Source organism: Ambystoma mexicanum, chromosome 6q, assembly GCF_040938575.1.
Source record: "Ambystoma mexicanum isolate Mex_15411 chromosome 6q, UKY_AmexF1_1, whole genome shotgun sequence".
NCBI lineage: Eukaryota > Metazoa > Chordata > Amphibia > Caudata > Ambystomatidae > Ambystoma > Ambystoma mexicanum.
This window is the reverse complement of record NC_090937.1, coordinates 562,374,862-562,397,257: the sequence shown is the minus strand read 5'-3', so window position 1 is coordinate 562,397,257 and position 22,396 is coordinate 562,374,862.

Sequence of the window (22,396 nt, the reverse complement as noted above, 5' to 3'; positions counted from 1 at the left end):
CAGGCCCCCACCCATGTCCAACTCATGTTCCCCACCACCCCCACACCCCAGCCACCAGGGGCAGCCTCCACCAGGCCCCCACCCATGTCTCCCACCACCCCCACCCCCCAGCACTGTGGGGCACCTGCCAGCAGGCCCCCACCCATGTCCAACTCATGTTCCCCACCACCCCCACCCCCCAGCACTGTGGGGCACCTGCCAGCAGGCCCCCACCCATGTCCAACTCATGTTCCCCACCACCCCCACCCCCCAGCACTGTGGGGCAACTGCCAGCAGGCCCCCACCCATGTCTCCAGGCACCCCCATCCCCCAGCCACCAGGGGCAGCCTCCACCAGGCCCCCACCCATGTCTCTCACCACCCCCACCCCCAGCACTGTGGGGCACCTGCCAGCAGGCCCCCACCCATGTCCAACTCATGTTCCCCACCACCCCCACCCCCCAGCACTGTGGGGCACCTGCCAGCAGGCCCCCACCCATGTCCAACTCATGTTCTCCACCACCCCCACCCCCCAGCACTGTGGGGCACCTGCCAGCAGGCCCCCACCCATGTCTCCCAGCACCCCCACCCCCTAGCAGTGCAGGGGCAGCCTCCACCAGGCCCCCACCCATGTCTCACACCACCCCCACCCCCCAGCACTGTGGGGCACCTGCCAGCAGGCCCCCACCCATGTCCAACTCATGTTCCTCACCACCCCCACCCCCCAGCCACCAGGGGCAGCCTCCACCAGGCCCCCACCCATGTCTCTCACCACCCCCACCCCCCAGCAGTGCAGGAGCAGCCTCTACCAGGCCCCCACCCATGTCTCCCACCACCCCCACCCCCCAGCCACCAGGGGCACCCACCACCAGGCCCCCACCCATGTCTCCCACCACCCCCACCCCCCAGCAGTGCAGGGGCAGCCTCCACCAGGCCCCCACCCATGTCTCCCACCACCCCCACCCCCCAGTCACCAGGGGCAGCTTCCAACAGGCCCCCACCCATGTCTCCCACCACCCCCACCCCCCAGCCACCAGGGGCAGCCTCCACCAGGCCCCCACCCATGTCTCCCAGCACCCCCACCCCCCAGCAGTGCAGGGGCAGCCTCCACCAGGCCCCCACCCATGTCTCCCAGCACCCCCACCCCCCAGCAGTGCAGGGGCAGCCTCCACCAGGCCCCCACCCATGTCTCCCAGCACCCCCACCCCCCAACCACCAGGGGCAGCCTCCACCAGGCCCCCACCCATGTCTCCCACCACCCCCACCCCCCAGCACTGTGGAGCACCTGCCAGCAGGCCCCCACCCATGTCCAACTCATGTTCCCCACCACCCCCACCCCCAAGCACTGTGGGGCACCTGCCAGCAGGCCCCCACCCATGTCCAACTCATGTTCCCCACCCCCCCCCACCCCCCAGCACTGTGGGGCACCTGCCAGGAGGCCCCCACCCATGTCTCCCACCACCCCCACCCCCCAGCAGTGCGGTGGCAGCCTCCACCAGGCCCCCACCCATGTCCCCCAGCACCCCCACCCCCCAGCACTGTGGGGCACCTGCCAGCAGGCCCCCACCCATGTCCAACTCATGTTCCCCACCACCCCCACCCCCTGCACTGTGGGGCACCTGCCAGCAGGCCCCCACCCATGTCCAACTCATGTTCCCCACCACCCCCAACCCCCAGCACTGTGGGGCACCTGCCAGCAGGCCCCCACCCATGTCCAACTCATGTTCCCCACCACCCCTACCCCCCAGCACTGTGGGGCACCTGCCAGCAGGCCCCCACCCATGTCCAACTCATGTTCCCCACCACCCCCACCCCCCAGCACGGTGGGGCACCTGCCAGCAGGCCCCCACCCATGTCCAACTCATGTTCCCCACCACCCACACCCCCCAGCACTGTGGGGCACCTGCCAGCAGGCCCCCACCCATGTCCAACTCATGTTCCCCACCACCCCCACCCCCCAGCACTGTGGGGCACCTGCCAGCAGGCCCCCACCCATGTCCAACTCATGTTCCCCACCACCCCCACCACCCAGCACTGTGGGGCACCTGCCAGCAGGCCCCCACCCATGTCTCCCACCACCCCCACCCCCCAGCCACCACGGGCAGCCTCCACCAGGCCCCCACCCATGTCTCCCACCACCCCCACCCCCCACCCCCCAGGGGCAGCCTCCACCAGGCCCCCACCCATGTCTCCCACCACCCCCACCCCCCAGCCACCAGGGGCAGCCTCCACCAGGCCCCCACCCATGTCTCCCACCACCCCCACCCCCCAGCAGTGCAGGGGCAGCCTCCACCAGGCCCCCACCCATGTCTCCCACCACCCCCACCCCCCAGCAGTGCAGGGGCAGCCTCCACCAGGCCCCCACCCATGTCTCACACCACCCCCACCCCCCAACCACCAGGGGCAGCCTCCACCAGGCCCCCACCCATGTCTCCCACCACCCCCACCCCCCAGCCACCAGGGGCAGCCTCCACCAGGCCCCCACCCATGTCTCCCACCACCCCCACCCCCCAGCACTGTGGGGCACCTGCCAGCAGGCCCCCACCCATGTCCAACTCATGTTCCCCACCACCCCCACCCCCCAGCACTGTGGGGCACCTGCCAGCAGGCCCCCACCCATGTCCAACTCATGTTCCCCACCACCCCCACCCCCCAGCACTGTGGGGCAACTGCCAGCAGGCCCCCACCCATGTCTCCAGGCACCCCCATCCCCCAGCCACCAGGGGCAGCCTCCACCAGGCCCCCACCCATGTCTCTCACCACCCCCACCCCCAGCACTGTGGGGCACCTGCCAGCAGGCCCCCACCCATGTCCAACTCATGTTCCCCACCACCCCCACCCCCCAGCACTGTGGGGCACCTGCCAGCAGGCCCCCACCCATGTCCAACTCATGTTCCCCACCACCCCCACCCCCCAGCACTGTGGGGCACCTGCCAGCAGGCCCCCACCCATGTCTCCCAGCACCCCCACCCCCCAGCAGTGCAGGGGCAGCCTCCACCAGGCCCCCACCCATGTCTCACACCACCCCCACCCCCCAGCACTGTGGGGCACCTGCCAGCAGGCCCCCACCCATGTCCAACTCATGTTCCTCACCACCCCCACCCCCCAGCCACCAGGGGCAGCCTCCACCAGGCCCCCACCCATGTCTCTCACCACCCCCACCCCCCAGCAGTGCAGGAGCAGCCTCTACCAGGCCCCCACCCATGTCTCCCACCACCCCCACCCCCCAGCCACCAGGGGCACCCACCACCAGGCCCCCACCCATGTCTCCCACCACCTCCACCCCCCAGCAGTGCAGGGGCAGCCTCCACCAGGCCCCCACCCATGTCTCCCACCACCCCCACCCCCCAGTCACCAGGGGCAGCTTCCAACAGGCCCCCACCCATGTCTCCCACCACCCCCACCCCCCAGCCACCAGGGGCAGCCTCCACCAGGCCCCCACCCATGTCTCCCAGCACCCCCACCCCCCAGCACTGCAGGGGCAGCCTCCACCAGGCCCCCACCCATGTCTCCCAGCACCCCCACCCCCCAGCAGTGCAGGGGCAGCCTCCACCAGGCCCCCACCCATGTCTCCCAGCACCCCCACCCCCCAACCACCAGGGGCAGCCTCCACCAGGCCCCCACCCATGTCTCCCACCACCCCCACCCCCCAGCACTGTGGAGCACCTGCCAGCAGGCCCCCACCCATGTCCAACTCATGTTCCCCACCACCCCCACCCCCAAGCACTGTGGGGCACCTGCCAGCAGGCCCCCACCCATGTCCAACTCATGTTCCCCACCCCCCCCCACCCCCCAGCACTGTGGGGCACCTGCCAGGAGGCCCCCACCCATGTCTCCCACCACCCCCACCCCCCAGCAGTGCGGTGGCAGCCTCCACCAGGCCCCCACCCATGTCCCCCAGCACCCCCACCCCCCAGCACTGTGGGGCACCTGCCAGCAGGCCCCCACCCATGTCCAACTCATGTTCCTCACCACCCCCACCCCCTGCACTGTGGGGCACCTGCCAGCAGGCCCCCACCCATGTCCAACTCATGTTCCCCACCACCCCCAACTCCCAGCACTGTGGGGCACCTGCCAGCAGGCCCCCACCCATGTCCAACTCATGTTCCCCACCACCCCTACCCCCCAGCACTGTGGGGCACCTGCCAGCAGGCCCCCACACATGTCCAACTCATGTTCCCCACCACCCCCACCCCCCAGCACGGTGGGGCACCTGCCAGCAGGCCCCCACCCATGTCCAACTCATGTTCCCCACCACCCACACCCCCCAGCACTGTGGGGCACCTGCCAGCAGGCCCCCACCCATGTCCAACTCATGTTCCCCACCACCCCCACCCCCCAGCACTGTGGGGCACCTGCCAGCAGGCCCCCACCCATGTCCAACTCATGTTCCCCACCACCCCCACCCCCCAGCACTGTGGGGCACCTGCCAGCAGGCCCCCACCCATGTCTCCCACCACCCCCACCCCCCAGCCACCACGGGCAGCCTCCACCAGGCCCCCACCCATGTCTCCCACCACCCCCACCCCCCACCCCCCAGGGGCAGCCTCCACCAGGCCCCCACCCATGTCTCCCACCACCCCCACCCCCCAGCCACCAGGGGCAGCCTCCACCAGGCCCCCACCCATGTCTCCCACCACCCCCACCCCCCAGCAGTGCAGGGGCAGCCTCCACCAGGCCCCCACCCATGTCTCCCACCACCCCCACCCCCCAGCAGTGCAGGGGCAGCCTCCACCAGGCCCCCACCCATGTCTCACACCACCCCCACCCCCCAACCACCAGGGGCAGCCTCCACCAGGCCCCCACCCATGTCTCCCACCACCCCCACCCCCCAGCCACCAGGGGCAGCCTCCACCAGGCCCCCACCCATGTCTCCCACCACCCCCACCCCCCAGCAGTGCAGGGGCAGCCTCCACCAGGCCCCACCCATGTCTCACACCACCCCCATCCCCCAACAGTGCAGGAGCAGCCTCTACCAGGCCCCCACCCATGTCTCCCACCACCCCCACCCCCCAGCCATCAGGGGCACCCACCACAAGGCCCCCACCCATGTCTCCCACCACCCCCACCCCCCAGCAGTGCAGGGGCAGCCTCCACCAGGCCCCCACCCATGTCTCCCACCACCCCCACCCCCCAGCAGTGCAGGGGCAGCCTCCACCAGGCCCCCATCCATGTCTCACACCACCCCACCCCCCAGCCACCAGGGGCAGCCTCCACCAGGCCCCCACCCATGTCTCCCACCACCCCCACCCCCCCAGTCACCAGGGGCAGCCTCCACCAGGCCCCCACCCATGTCCAACTCATGTTCCCCACCACCCCCACCCCCCAGCACTGTGGGGCACCTGCCAGCAGGCCCCCACCCATGTCCAACTCATGTTCCCCACCACCCCCACCCCCCAGCACTGTGGGGCACCTGCCAGCAGGCCCCCACCCATGTCCAACTCATGTTCCCCACCACCCCCACCCCCAGCACTGTGGGGCACCTGCCAGCAGGCCCCCACCCATGTCCAACTCATGTTCCCCACCACCCCCACCCCCCAGCACTGTGGGGCACCTGCCAGCAGGCCCCCACCCATGTCCAACTCATGTTCCCCACCACCCCCACCCCCCAGCACTGTGGGGCACCTGCCAGCAGGCCCCCACCCATGTCTCCCACCACCCCACCCCCCAGCCACCAGGGGCACCCACCACCAGGCCCCACCCATGTCTCCCACCACCCCCAGCAGTGCAGGTGCAGCCTCCACCAGGCCCCCACCCATGTCTCCCAGCACCCCCACCCCCCAGCACTGTGGGGCACCTGCCAGCAGGCCCCCACCCATGTCCAACTCATGTTCCCCACCACCCCCACCCCCCAGCACTGTGGGGTACCTGCCAGCAGGCCCCCACCCATGTCCAACTCATGTTCCCCACCACCCCCACCCCCCAGCACTGTGGGGCACCTGCCAGCAGGCCCCCACCTATGTGCAACTCATGTTCCCCGGCCAACATGTCATCACAATCTAGATCCCTGGTCCCTATGGTCAGCCTCCAAATGCAAAACACCCACCCGAGTATTGCATCCACCCACTCATAATTTGCAATTACATCACAGAACACCAATTGCAAGTTCCGAAACAAACACATTTCCCACACATCTCCGCCTCTTGGACCTCCCCCCGGCAGCTGCGGCCTGGGACGCGGCACCAGACTCCTCACTCCCCGACGAGATGACAACCTGGGAGGGGAGCCGGGCCTTGCGTCTCCGGCTGGCGGTGGGATCCCCGCCGCTGTGCTCCACAGCACCTTCTCCGCCCTCTTCATCAGTTGACGCTGCAGACAGGGAGAAACAAAACACAGGCATCAGGGCACTGTACAATGGACACATACACACATGACAGTTGTACATGAGTGGCATTGGCAAACCTCAGACATGTCATCACAATCCCCAACACACATGTCATTACAACTCGCACACATGAGCCATACCACAGCCATATCGCAACTGCCACCACCATCCATACACATACAACAGCATGAGCAGCCAAAGGTGAGCCAGACATCACATGCAACACAGGAAGTGCACCACACATGTACACACACCACCACACTTGCATGCATGTGTACACCTCTGCCAAGTGTCGCACTGTTCAGACGGGCATCCATGTCACATCTGCCAATCAGGCTTCCACATACCGCTGTCACATGCATCCATGTTGCATCACTGTTGCACCCGTGTCAAATACACACACATGCACATGTACACAGTGCTGACACATGCAGCCGAAAACAACATACATGCGTGACATCACGGACATGTCTACTTACATACACATTCATCCAAACATGTGTGCCCACACAACTGCATTTGGCATGCAAGCCTACACACACAAGCACCATCCATGTCTCACACATTACAGCCCTCGCATGTGTCAGCCCCACAGCCCTGTACACCCCCACCCATACTCGACCCCATACAAACAGATGTGCAACCTGCACACTACTGAATAATCACCACACGCACTGCTCACAATCAGGATGCATGTACACTCACCGCTCGACTCCAGACGGGTCTACTTCTCTAGGACCTGGACGTGGAGCGCTGGGGATATGCGTTCCAGGACCCTCATCTGTTCTTCCGACAAGTGGCCCCGGCGCCCCTTGGCATCCGCTGCCTTCAAGAGGCGCCGGGCCTTGTTCAGGGTCCTGGACCTGAAGTCCTCCCAGCGCTTCTTGACATGTTGTAAGTCACGGACTGCCACCCCCTCCGCGTTGATGGCAGTCACGGTCAGTCCAGATCCGAGTCCGTCCTTCCTTGTCGGCGCGGGAACTTCCGAAGAGGGCATCATACTGCCCCAGGACTTGCTCGACCAGGACACCAACTTCGGTGGCACTGAAGCTGGTGCCCCTCTGCCTCTCTGGCCGGGGGTTGTCAGTGGTCCCAGATGGTGTTTGCCCCGACATGACAACCCCAGAGGCAGGAGTGGGTGGGCAACTGGGTCCTGGGGCTGGGCTGTGGAGCGATGGAATCCCAGTCGGGAGTCTTCGGTTCCAGCAGGGGTGGTCACAGCAACAGCACCCCTGGCTCATGTGCAGGCAGCAAATGGCAGGGCACGTGGGCAGCAGGCAGTCAGGCAGCAGCAGATGGCAGGTGGGAGCGTGCTCGGGGCTCTGGGGGGCAGTAGTTCGGCCTTCTGGGCAGGAGCGTGGTCTTCCGTGTGCTTACGCGTGGCCAGCTTGATACGGAGTGATTTGGCACGTGAAAAATCTGCACGTCAGCGTGTAATTCGAGGAAAGGCCCTTAGCGCGTAAGCGCGTCTGCACGCATACGCATTATCATTGGACAGAAGGCCCCTCAAGGCCAAGCGCCCCTGTGACGTGACGCGTACAGACGTGCATGGGCATTTCAGCGCGCGTGAAAAACTGCACGTCCGCGTGTAATACGAGAAAAGGGCCCATGCGCGTAAGCGCGCGTGGAAAACTGCACGTCCGCGTGTAATACGAGGAAAGGCCCTTAGCGTGTATGCACGGCAGCACGCATATGCGATTTTATTAGACCAAAGGCCCTTAGCGCATGAGCGCGTCTGTGACGTGACGCGCGCAGGTGTTTCCCTCATTGCACGTGATGACAGAACACACGTGGATTTCCACCAATCGCGTGTGAAAGTTCCCAGCACCCCGGAACACACGTACCCAGGCTAATCGCGTGTGGAACTTCCCGCGTACCCCGAAACACACCTACCTGGGCCAGTTGCGTGTACACTCACTCCCCTCCGATCACACGCGATGACACTCGGACCGTATCCGAATACGGGAAACCCGCGCACGGCAAAAGACGTGCACAGGCGTCAACGCGTCTGCCACACGAAGGCAGGCGGAAGCGTCCCCGCGCACAGCATAAAACTGCACGCAAACAACAAACGCGTATATACAGCTACGATGAATGCCCCATTTGTCGCTGCACTGATCGTGGGACACCGCAGGAGGAGGAGAATAGCCAGGGCACGCATTTTCGCACCACGGACAAGCCTTTTTGGGATGCCTGACGACCAGGGCTATGGCAGGTATAGGTTTCCACCCCATATCATCCTAGACCTGGTCAGGGAGTGGGAAGATGTCCTCACATCCCCCACCCTTTGCTCCCAAGCATTGAGCCCCTTGGAGAAGCTGCTCAATGTCCTGCATTTTTTGGCCACTGGGTCATTTCAGCGGACCACTTCCATAGTGGGGGGGTCTCACAGGCCACGCAGTCACGCTGCCTACACCAGGTACTGGCAATCATGACAGCGCGCCCCTCAGTCCGCAGGCACATATACATGCCCAGAACACCCGCAGAAAGGCAGGCCGTTGTCCTGGATTTTTTCAGGGTGGCACACTTCCCCAAAGTGCTCGGTGCCATAGATTGCACCCATGTGGCCCTGCGTCCACCTAGGGCCATTGAGCACATCTACCGAAACCGCAAGCACTGGCATTCCATCAATGTACAGGTGGTATGTGATGCAAAGGGAATCATCACCTCTGTCTATGCAAACTACCCTGGCTCCACCCATGACAGTTTCAAATACAGAATGTCCGCCCTGAGCCGGGCCCTGGAAGCTGGGCAGCATGGCGACACATGGCTCCTAGGTCAGTACAAATGCCCTTGCACATGCATGCAAGTCACACACAGACAAATATCCAAACCCTAATAATCTCAACTATTATCACCTCCCCAGGGGACAGTGCCTACCCTCTGAGCAACCACATGATGACGCCAATCCGGAACCCCACCACACCACCCCAGGTAAGATACAACGCCGCCCATATTGAACCAGGGGCATAGTGGAGCGCACATTCGGAGTGCTCAAGTCACGTTTCCGCTCCCTTGACCGCTCTGGTGGGCAACTACTCTATGCACCACCAGTAGTGTGCAGGATCATTGTGGCAGCATGTGTCCTGCACAATGTTGCAACACGGCAGGGCGTCCCGGTGGACATGGCGGTGCCCCCACATCCCCAACCACAGGCACAGGCGCTGCCCATGGGAGGGGACAGGGCACGTGGCGAGGAAGCCCGGACCCAGCTTGTGGCCACATTTTTCACCTAAACTCCCACCCCTGCGGAGTGCACACAGGCCTGGCACATACCAGGTGACAATCGATGATGACAAAGAGACAGTTAACTGTCACAACCCTACCACCCTGAGAAAGTTGCCATGAAAGTGCCACATCGTCTGCATCCCTAGCTACTTAAACACAAGCTATCCTGTGTGACCAAAAGGCACACATATGACATATGACATGATATGGGACATACACAAGTATTCCAAGGCGCAATGAGGCAGGGAGGGGGGAACAAGGGAACACAGAGAACGGTACTACTGGGCCAGGTGTCATTGAGATCGTGCAAGTGCAGGGGTAGGGGGAATGGGAAAAGTGCAAGGGGAAGGGTGGGGGGGAGTACAGTAGAAGGGAAGTAGCCCAAAAAAATAATACATAGGTCGCCTGGTGGCAACTACAAAGGTAAGTGCAGACAAGTGCTGGGAAGGGAGGGCTGTAGGGATAGAGAGACAGTACTGCAGTGCAGGGGTTGCCAGGGAGGCAGTGCAAGTGGAGAGTGGCTGGGCCAGGGACCGAGGTCGGTGAGAGTGGCCCAGTTGCAGCTCCTGTGCAGTTCCAGTGGAGAATTCTGCAAGGGAGAGGCAGACAGTAAGCAGAAGCAAAGAGGAAGGTCTTGAGGTGCTTCCAGAACTGGAGATGATTCCCCTCAAGTTCAAGTCAAGCCGGAAGTCTGTTCCAGGGGGAGGGCCCTGCTGCGGAGAGAAATCTACGCCCAGCTAGTTGCTCTGAGAAGCGGATGACCCAGACATGCAAGGTGTGCATCACACACCTGCAAAACAGGCCATGGCCATCACTGTCATGTCACTCAAACCCTCCCAAACATCATCATAACATGGCACGCAATACCCATACACCAATGCAGTAACGATAAGGTAGACATTGCCATGTCCTAAATGCACAGTGGCATCGGACACTGCTGCCTGACCCGGAATCAGATGAAATGACAGACCAACCACCTCCCACCCAAAATAAGTCATTTCCAAATGCATTACAACAGTCGTAGACGTAACATCACAATGAATGCCTGTCTACATGCACATTATGCATTGCAAAATCAACACTGCAGCTCATGTGTGCAGTGTCCTACTCCTGCATCACACTGCTCAGCGCACAGCACAGTGAACAGCCATTGTGTGTGATGCACACCCTGAGCATCACATCTAAGTGACAGACCACGTCAAACATCAAATTAGGCATGTACTGAATCCATGATCGGTCACAGAACATGTGCTGCCGGGACACAGTGGGCACCAGAAGGCAAACAGTGTACACGTGGATATGCAAGGGTGGGAGTACATGTAGTGCATCAGAGTGCAAGTGTGTGGTTCTGCAAGGACATGCACTCCACATATGCATGTGCACTCAAGTGACCATCAGTGTTCCCTACACATCACATGTGAACATCCACCATGTGTACACCCCAGCATGTCAAACCACAACTATCCCCTCGCACCTGAAAGGAAAACACAACACATGAACAGGCATTGATCAGCAGAACACAACATGTACATAGGATACCACCATTACTATGTCAGAGTTCCCATCACACTGCAGGGCAAGGCAACTATCAACAACAACCCCCCCCCCTCCCTCACAAATGACCATGACCCACTGAACAACTGCACCTGTGTCATGGAGCCTCCAAACCTCAATTCCACCTGGCCACAGGATCACCTTTACCCTTCGTCACCATCTCCCACCTTGTGTGTAAAAAGATGCCTGAACCCTCAGAATCCACACTCATTTCCAAAATCACAAAATCCAAGGCATAAAAACGAACCCGAACACCCTCCAGTAGATGACTTGACGTAGCAGTACCTCACAAAGGCCAAGTACTACCACAATGATGCAACAACCAAGGTAGCACAGCAAAACAATGTCACGACAGGATGTGAGACATGTGTGGTACATGACATAGGATGATGCACCATGAATGGATGTGTACTGTCACAGGTCCCCTGTACAGGCGCGGGAGTGTCACGAAACAACCACCCCCACCATGTCCCGGGTGCCTGCAAGGTCAAACTCACACAGGCCCCTGAGACCCTGGTGGGGAATGAGGTTCAGGGATATGCAGTCGGGACAGGTGTTGACACACTGGATGACTGGAATGAGTGGCAGGAGAGGGGAGGAGGAATGACACATGAAACTAGGGAATGCACGAAAATGTACAACCTGCATGAACACATACACAATCCAAACAAACTTGGACATTATTGTCATGGCCTTCTGTAGTCCAGGCTCAGGAGTGGTACAAACCAACCACCCCCTCTAGGGTTTTGGCGCCTGCAATTTCGGGGCTTACACAGTCATCCGCAACCCCAGTGGGGAAAGAGGGTCAGGGAACGTTGCTTGGATAGGCACGGGAAGCAGGAACACCGGGTAGAGGGTACAGGGTTCAAAATTGCATAGGATCACGGGTGATTAGGGAGAAAAAAACATACCAAATTGAACCACACATACATCCATGCATCAGTACACTCCCCAGCAAGCCTATGCAGAGCAGTTCGTAAGAAAAACAACAAGACACTTAGCTCTGGTTTTGAGTGCTGGCCTCCTGCCTGCGCACTCTCAGGTCCGGTTACAGGAGCACTGCAATGCTGCAAAGAGAGCCACAGTCAACAACCTGTACGTGCCAATTACACAAAAACAAAACACCAAACATGCCCCATAGCAACAAACTACTCTACAAACAGACAATCTGTGGTTGATGCTTCGTACCCATATATAACATCACCCCTGTGACGGGTCATACACAGTCAATGCAGTAAGGCAGCCGCTGGTGGGTGCTTGGCAAATGGAACACCAATGTGTCACAATTCACACAACATGCAATGTTCCCTGGGTAAGCAGACAGACCCATATAGCAAGCCATGACTACAGAGCAAGTTGCGTACCACCATGACCGAAACAAAGTTGGCAGTGCATTTATCATGAAGTACGTGGAAAAGACATGCATTGCACCCGAGTATGTCCCTTGCTGTATGTCCCTGTGAGCTGCCCCTTTCCATGTCTCGGAAGGCTACATGGTTGTTACAAGTGGCTCAATGGACCTTGGTGTACCGGAGGGTATGTGCCACTGCCCCTGCATGTGTCCCAGACAACCCTACTATCAACAGCCATCAGTCCACAAACACATCTGAGCTGCATTGTGTGCTTCAACACCAATATTTGTCTAAACTCACCCTCAGTGCTGTGACTAAGCCTGCATGTGCAACTCGCCTGGTGCAAGCTTTGCTGTGTCGTGGCCCCCCTGTGATGCTCACCTTGCCTGGAGTTCCTTGGAACATGTCAGCAGTTCTAGGATGTGGGTCTGCAATCACTGTGCCTCTGCTTGTGCACACATGTGCATGTGGGCACCAACAAACGGGTCCAGAATTCCGTCGTCCAATGGGTCATGTCTGATGGCAAAGGTGCTCTGGAGGCTCATCCCCCTGCAGAAAGGGCATGAAACACATGGTTAATGCTTCAAAGTCATCTGTGTGTGTCTCATCAGGCATCTCATTACTTGACCATGTCAGAGAGTCACATCACAAATCACACCATCAGTCCGTCTTTCACCTCCAAAGTGTGGAACACTATCTACAGCATGAATTGCAACAAGCACATGTACAGGAAAGATATGAAACATACTACACAATGCATAGCAATCAATGTCCACATTAATCATGACACACCCCATCTAGCAAAAGCTGAACAGTGGACAATGACACCTAAATCATCCCCACTAGGGGTGTCAACACAAGTCACACAGCACCAGACATGCCACAGATATGACAGTCCAAAGCCCTTGTGTAAAATGCTGTAACACCGAACCATCCTTGCGAGCCCATGGATAAGGGAGGCAGGACTGGCATATGTGAGTCAAGGAACACAAGCAGCAAACACATACACAAGACAACCATGAAGGGCCCAGCTGGAACAGACAGTGGATGCCTTCAAAAGCCACAAAGCACCGCACCGTCACATGAAAGCACAATAGACTAGCAATTTTAAACTAAATCAACTATTAACTAATTACACTAACTATGGAAAACCTACATTACCTATTTAAACTAACTATCAAACAGAAACTTAACTAACTAAACTAAACGAAAAATCAAAAATGGCCACATACGACCCGGGGGGGAGGGGAGGCACCCAGGAGGGGGGAGGTACAGGGTGCTGCTCAACATCCACATGCGATGATGCTGAGCCAAAAAAAAAATCCTCCATGGGCTCAACGCCTGCACAGCACGACCTATGTGGGAGATAGATGGTCGTCCGAGTCTGGCTCATCCTGGAAAGGAGGACGTGGCACAGTAGCCTGGCCATGCCTAGCCGCAGCTTGCCCCTCGTCGGCAGCAAGTCTGCCGGACGGGTGAGCCTGGTTCTGTGTGGCGATGTGACGTAGGTCTATATGCAGAACCTCCCGTGATACACGTGCTTCCTCTTGCAAGGTAGCACGTGTAACACAGAGTTCCTCCTGCAAGGCCTGGCTGGACAACCGCTGCACCTCCCGGCAAGCCTGTAGCTCAGCCGAGATGGTTTGCTCAAGCTGTGCAAACCTCTCCTCTGCCTGCTGCCTCTGGGACATCATAAGGACACCCAGAGTGGATCTGAGGGAAGCATACTCCTCCCTCAGGGCATCCATGTGCGCCTCTGCGTGAGCAGCAATTGCTTGACGCAGAGACGACATTTCAGCCTGGCGTGCCCTGTCTGAGGCCGCCATGCCCAGCCTGAGCGAGCGGGCCGTGGACCGTGCCGCCTGCTGCTGGAGAAGCACCTGCCTAGCAGTGGGGAGCACAGATCGGGCCACACGCTCCATGCTCTCAGCGATGTTCTCCATTGCTGCCCCCTGCCGTTCGGAATTGGCAGTCATGTCTTGCTCCCACTCAGTATACAGCAGTTGCGCGCGGCGACCGCATTGCCGGGCTTGACCCCTGCGGGACCCAAGGACCGGGGGTCCTCGCTGTGTTGGCACCGCCTGCGGCTGCACGACTACATGCCCCCGTCGACGTGATGTCCCAGGCACATCAGTGACTGGTGTGGAGGGTGACCCTGCGTCCTGATCCACCACGGGCGGAGGAACCAAGACTGTCTGATCCCTCAGTGCAGGTGTCGCAGACAGAGGAGTGTCCACATCAGAATCACTCACCCCTGACACATGGACTTGATGCTCATCCAACTCAACATGGACGTCAGAGTCGTCATCAAGGCTGGACTCATAGGCAGCCAGAGACAAGATGGACTGCAGCACTTGGGGGTTTTCGTGGCCTACCACCCCACGACCCCCACTAGCGCCGGGTTGATGTGGTGTTACCAACCCTGTGTCTGGCATGACAACACCATCCTCCGCCTCCATTGCGTCATCACCTGAAAAATAGAGAGAAAAAGGTCAATACACATGTCAGAAGCACACGACACACACACACCGACAGCAAAGGCATCCGGCAGACATGTGACACACAACATATGACCTGGCATGCATGCTGGGTCTACTTTGAATAGCTTCTGTGATCAGACCTGTTGAAAGGTGGCAGTTTCCATGGAAGTGGGTCTATGCAGTGCAGAAAATGTGTACGCCACTCACTACCTACATGTACAAGCACTACATGGTGTGTGCCAGGAAATGTGAAGGCAGTGCAATGTCAAATTCAGACATCACGTGCATTGTGCATTCAATGTGTACCATGTCTAGAAGCCAAGAACCCCTCCACCCCAGTACCAAAGCAGGGATGCCTAGCATGGTATCAAAAGGCTGACCATACTCCTGTGTATTGACAGGCAGTGTTGACTGGCATCAACAGCTTAATGTGATTCAAATTACAACACTGCAAATGATGCTGGGACAGTGGGCAGGATACATGATGGAAACTCCGGAGGCCGCCCACGTGTGAAGAAGACACAACAAGAGTTGGACAGAGTCATTGGCCATTGAACAGGCTGAGGCCTGTGAGCCACACAGATTGTCAGAGCCTAAACATGTGTGCAACGCAGGACTGAGCCACAGTTGACATGGGAAGGCTGATGAGATGGCAGGCAATGTATGTAACCAAGGACTTATATTACAGTGATCATCCAGTCAAGGACACATAGGGGCATGCGTGCAATGCACATGGAGCATGAATGGGCACTCATGTCCCTGCGGGACATCTGACCCATGCACAATACAAGTGGGATACCCTGCATCGAGTACTAAGGCTGTACCACACGGCATATGTCTGGCAGATTCTACGCTGGAAGTTAGCATCTACACAGAACACATGAACAAGAAAGTACACATTGGCAAGATTGAAGCAGACCAGTGCAAAGGTGGAACTGGGGTGCAGAGTGGCGGAGGAGGGGCAAGGGAGCATGCCTACATGGAGTCCCGCATGCAGGCAGAGGAGACATGCATGACGGTAGCATTGCATTACTTACACATCAGAACCATGTACACGTCACATGTAGCAGTAATCATGCACAACACATCCCACAAGTGAAACACACATGTCCTCAACAAACACGCATCAACACTCACTGGACTGGGCATCAAAGTCCAGCTTCTCTCCCACTCCTTCGACCAATTCAGGTGGTATGAACTCCGCAACGAGAGCCTCATGCGGAGTGAGTTCTTCCTCTTCTTGTGCAGGCCCACCGCCAGTCACCAGAGTCAAGTTGTAATTTGAGGCACGCTTGGCCTTAGTGCTGCGCTTGATGTCATTCCAACCCTTTTTGCACTCCTGCGCCGTGCGCACCTCATGGCCGAATGAACTGACATGTTCCGCAACAAGCTTCCAGTGGGTGTCACGTTGGGCAGCCGTAGTCTGACTATTGGCACCCACTAGCATGTCACGGCTGTGGCCCCGCACGTAGTCCACGAGGAAGTCCAGTTCCTGCTTACAGAAAGGCTTCTTCCTCGAAGTGCAGGAGGTCGTGGCTGTCTGTGGGGTCCCAGCCTGTGCTGCAGGTGCAACCTTCCTCCTCTTGGACTGTGGCGCAGACCCTGGCTGGCTAATGCCGCCCTGACCAGTATGGCCAGTGGGTTCGATGGATTGAGCCAAGGGAGTGGCAGGTGGAGGGATGACCAAAGGCCTGACTTGTGTCAGTGGCAGCTGGGTGCCCACTAATGGACCCTGCGCAGCAACCTCAGCTGTGGCAGGGTCATTGACCGCAACGCTTCTGGTTGGCAGACTCACAACCGGGGTGCTGTTGGGTGCATCTGCCCCTGCACTTGCCAACACCCGGCTGTTCGGGGCAGCAGATGACATGACTGCCCCAGGGACACGTGTCTTGGTCTGAGCAGCCCGGCCTGCCCCTATGGTTTCCCCGCTGGCCTGTTGGAGATCTACCAAGGGCTCTTCAAGTGCCAACGCAGCCTGCGCTGGCAGACCCTGAGCCTGGGTGGCGGTATCCACAGCTGCACCTGCAGCTACCACTACCCTTGGGCCCATGGCAGTCGATGGAACGGACTGCCGGGTCATATGGGTGCCAGTGCCAGATGCAGGAGCTGCATCCCCCGGAACCACAGGGGGTGGTGGCATGGCTGCACCGACACATGGCACAACATTGTGCTCAAGTGGCGCACCCCTGCCTCTTCCCCCTCTGTGGCTGCCCTGGACACCCTGGAGTCCCCCTACTCCCTGGTCACCACGGCCACGTCCCCGACCACGCCCGCCACGAGGAGTACGCCCAGCTGAGGCGCCCCTCACCTTTGGTGGCCTCCCAACCATGGCACAGATGTAGTAGTGCTGGCACAGATGGAGTGGTGCCAATGGGAGGTGTACACCACAATTGACCTGGGCAATTGGGGTGAAGGGGGTGGGAAGCAAGATGTTAACAGCCCCCCTGCACCTGCAAGGCTGTATGTGACCCCGGTGATGTGGTGACGGGTTACGCAACGCTCAGGCACCCCAAAACTGCAGTAAAACCGTGCACGCAACCCTGCAGCCTACGTGCGTGGATTCAACCTCCCGCAGTACGCGGTGGCACCCAGTAACACGAATAACGCGTACGCGTGGGACACGCAGGCTACTATGACATCGAAAATGGGTGCGATACACAGGGGCACCCCCAGTGGGAAAAAGAGCGTGTGCGACTCACCGTCTGACTAGCGCGATGCAGAAAAACACGCGTAGCCAATACCCCCGCCAAAAGAAGAGATACGTCCTTGATAGCTGTGAAGTTGTGATGGCGCGCGAAACAACAGGAAGCAGCAACACACGTCGGTCTCCACGAAAGGCACGTACAGCGAACTGCTGGGCCCGCTCACCTTTAACCCGTGCTGAGGGAAACGCACGCACGCGTCACGTCACTTACGCGCATGGGCCCTTTCCTCGTATTACACGCGGACGTGCAGTTTCCACGCGCGCTTACGCGCATGGGCCCTTTCCTCGTATTACACGCAGATGTGCAGTTTTTCACGCGCGCTGAAATGCCCATGCACGTCTGTACGCGTCACGTCACAGGGGCGCTTGGCCTTGAGGGGCCTTCTGTCCAATGAAAATGCGTATGCGTGCAGACGCGCTTACGCGCTAAGGGCCTTTCCTCGAATTACACGCTGACGTGCAGATTTTTCACGTGCCAAATCACTCCGTATCAAACTGGCCACGTGTAAGCACACGGAAGACCACGCTCCTGCCCAGAAGGCCGAACTACTGCCCCCCAGAGCCCCGAGCAAGCTCCCACCTGCCATCTGCTGCTGCCTGACTGCCTGCTGCCCAAGTGCCCTGCCATTTGCTGCCTGCACATGAGCCAGGGGTGCTGTTGTGGTGACCACCCCTGCTGGAACCGAAGACTCCCGACTGGGATTCCATCGCTCCACAGCCCAGCCCCAGGACCCAGTTGCCCACCCACTCCTGCCTCTGGGGTTGTTATGTCGGGGCAAACACCATCTGTGACCACTGACAACCCCCGGCCAGAGAGGCAGAGGGGCACCAGCTTCAGTGCCACCGAAGTTGGTGTCCTGGTGGAGCAAGTCCTGGGGCAGTATGATGCCCTCTTCGGAGGTTCCCGCACCGACAAGGAAGGACGGACTCGGATCTGGACTGACATCGTGACTGCCATGAACGCGGAGGGGGTGGCAGTCCGTGACTTACAACATGTCAGGAAGCGCTGGGAGGACTTCAGGTCCAGGACCCTGAACAAGGCCCGGCGCCTCTTGAAGGCAGCGGATGCCAAGGGGCGCCGTGGGCCACTTGTTGGAACAACAGATGAGGGTCCTGGAATGCATATCCCCAGCGCTCCACGTCCAGGTCCTTGAGAAGCAGACCCATCTGGAGTCGAGCGGTGAGTGTACATGCATCCTGATTGTGAGCAGTGCGTGTGGTGATTATTCAGTAGTGTGCAGGTTGCACATCTGTTTGTATGGGGTCGAGTATGGGTGGGGGTGTACAGGGCCGTGGGGCTGACACATGCGAGGGCTGTAATGTGTGAGACATGGATGGTACTTGTGTGTGTAGGCTTGCATGCCAAATGCAGTTGTGTGGGCACACATGTTTGGATGAATGTGTATGTAAGTAGACATGTCCGTGATGTCACGCATGTATGTCGTTTTTGGCTGCATGTATCAGCACTGTGTACATGTGCATGTGTGTGTATTTGACAAGGGTGCAACAGTGATGCAACATGGATGCATGTGACAGCGGTATGTGGAAGCCTGATTGGCAGATGTGACATGGATGCCCGTCTGAACAGTGCGACACTTGGCAGAGGTGTACACATGCATGCAAGTGTGGTGGTGTGTGTACATGTGTGGTGCACTTCCTGTGTTGCATGTGATGTCTGGCTCACCTTTGGCTGCTCATGCTGTTGTATGTGTATGGATGGTGGTGGCAGTTGCGATATGGCTGTGGTATGGCTCATGTGTGCGAGTTGTAATGACATGTGTGTTGGGGATTGTGATGACATGTCTGAGGTTTGCCAATGCCACTCATGTACAACTGTCATGTGTGTATGTGTCCATTGTACAGTGCCCTGATGCCTGTGTTTTGTTTCTCCTTGTCTGCAGCGTCAACTGATGAAGAGGGCGGAGAAGGTGCTGTGGAGCACAGCGGCGGGGATCCCACCGCCAGCCGGAGACGCAAGGCCCGGCTCCCCTCCCATGTTGTCATCTCGTCGGGGAGTGAGGAGTCCGGTGCCGCGTCCCAGGCCGCCGCTGCCGGGGGGAGGTCCAAGAGGCGGAGGTTGGAGTTGGACTCCTCGGCAGCAGGAGGGGCAGCTGGGACCCCACAGGGCCCAACAGGGGAAGATGGCACGGAGTCATCCAGGTTGGTGGGGGGTTTGGTGGAGGAGGAGGCCGTGCAAGCACCAGAGACGGGGTCTGGAGGTGGCGATCCCACTGGTGCTAGTGGTACAGTGCAGGACCAGGGACAGGGGGCAGCACAGGCCGCCGCGGAGGTGCCTGTGTGCAATCCTGTCCCTGATCCTGTCCCTGCATCATCTTGCACCAGCAGGGATGCCTAAGTCCAGACCCGTTTTCAGGCAGGGGATGAGCTCACGTCAACTGGCCTTCCTCTGCCTGCAGACGTGGCTATCCAGGTCCGGGTTGAGCCTGTCCTGGCTGGTGTGGCGTTGCGTCAACGGGCCATGCGAGGTGACCTGCAGTCTTTTCATGAAGAGACTGCAAGTCATCTCGAATGGCTCGTTGACCACGTCAGCCTGCTGGAACAGGTCACCCAGGCCGGATTCCTCCGTCTGATGGTGCTTGCTCAGACCCCCTCCTCAACTGGACCCCCTACGCGCCAGTCGTCCTCTGTGCCATCTTCCCACCCATCAGTCACCTGGGTGCCCTGTGGAGCTGCCTCTGACGGTGCGGCCAGGCTGGTGGAGGAGGCATCCCTGCCACAGTCGGGAGTCGGACGTCCAGCAGGGGTGGCCACATCAACGACTGCACCCCAGCCGGCGGAGGATGTGCAGGCAGCAGGAGGCAGTGCACGGGCAGAGGCACAGCAGCAGCAGCAACATGGTGGGAGCCATGAAGGCTTGGGGCCTTCAACATCGGAGGGGCAGGCATCGGCCGGAGGGCAGGAGGACCCAGGACGGGAAGTGTCTTCTGTGTGGCAGCGGTTGGGCCAGCAGATAGGTGCGGAGCGGCGGCGGGCGGAAGAGGCGCGGCTCACAATGGTCAGGGCGGAGAACTCCATGTGGAGGGCCCTGAGGCGGGCCGAGTGCCTCGAGGCAATCCGCAGGGGGTTGGAGGAGGAGACGGCGTCGTCCCTGCGGACCCTCGGGGCCATGGAACAGGACCGCCTCCGGGACATCGAACAGGAGTTTGATGATGCCATGGCCCAGAACACCACGGAGTGAGCCGCTGGACTTGCCTGCCGCCTTTGTATATAGTTATATAGTTAGTGTTAGGTTTCCTTTATTTATTTTTTCATTTGGTTGCGATTGGACAATGCGCCACATTTTTGTATGTAGTTCAGTTTTTAGTTAGTTGTCATAGTTAGGTTTCATTTGGTTGGGCTCATGGACCCGGGATTATCTTGTAAATAGTTCTTAAATGGATTTTTCTATTTCATGGACTTTTTTCATCGCCATGGAGCAATGGTTTTTGTTTATCATTTACCCTTGGATTACTTTTCTGACAGTGACTTTGGACACCATTTATTTTGATTGTGCTGTGTGTTTTTGATTTTTTTCATGGACATTCATCTTCTTTTGGTTGTTTTGCTTTTTGGTTTTTCTCATTTCATTTCCATTCAAGTTGATTTTAAATACATTTATATTTTCATCCTTCAATGTGTCGTATCATCTCATTGCTTTCATGCATGTCATGTTGGGTGTTTTAACATTCACTTGCAGCCATTGTGTGTGACAGACATGTGTTCATTTGCATTATTTACATTGGGTGTGTAACATGTAATTGCCTTTGATATGTGGGTGGATGTGATAGTTGGTTGGGCCTTTTGGCAGCGGAGGATGGCCATTACGGACATGATTGGGGATTGGTAGGACCCAGGTGCAGGGGGGCATGGATGGGACATGGGCGAGGGCCAGGTGGAGGGTGCCCCTGCACTGCTGGGGGGTGGGGGTGGTGGGAGACATGGGTGAGGGCCTGGTGGTGGGTGCCCCACAGTGCTGGGGGGTGGGGGTGCAGGGGTAAATGAGTTGGACATGAGTGGGGGCCTGCTGGCAGGTGCCCCACAGTGCTGGGGGGTGGGGGTGCAGGGGAACATGAGTTGGACATGAGTGGGGGCCTGCTGGCAGGTGCCCCACAGTGTTGGGGGGTGGGGTGGGGGTGGGGAACATGAGTTGGACATGGGTGGGGGCCTGCTGGCAGGTGTCCCACAGTGCTGGGGGGTGGGGGTGCAGGGGTACATGAGTTGGACATGAGTGGGGGCCTGCTGGCAGGTGCCCCACAGTGCTGGGGGGTGGGGAGGTGGGGAACATGAGTTGCACATGGGTGGGGGCCTGCTGGCAGGTGCCCCACAGTGCTTGGGGGTGGGGGTGCAGGGGTACATGAGTTGGACATGAGTGGGGGCCTGCTGGCAGGTGCCCCACAGTGCTGGGGGGTGGGGGTGCAGGGGTACATGAGTGGAGGCCTGCTGGCAGGTGCCCCACAGTGCTGGGGGGTGGGGGTGGTAGGGAACATGAGTTGGACACGGGTGGGGGCCTGCTGGCAGGTGCCCCACAGTGCTGGGGGGTGGGGGTGCAGGGGTACATGAGTTGGACATGAGTGGGGGCCTGCTGGCAGGTGCCCCACAGTGCTGGGGGGTGGGGGGGTGGGGAACATGAGTTGCGCATGGGTGGGGGCCTGCTGGCAGGTGCCCCACAGTGCTGGGGGTGGGGGGGTGGGAGACATGGGTGGGGGTCTGGTGGAGGCTGCCCCTGGTGGCTGGGGGGTGGGGGTGGTAGGAGACATCGGTGGGGGCCTGGTGGT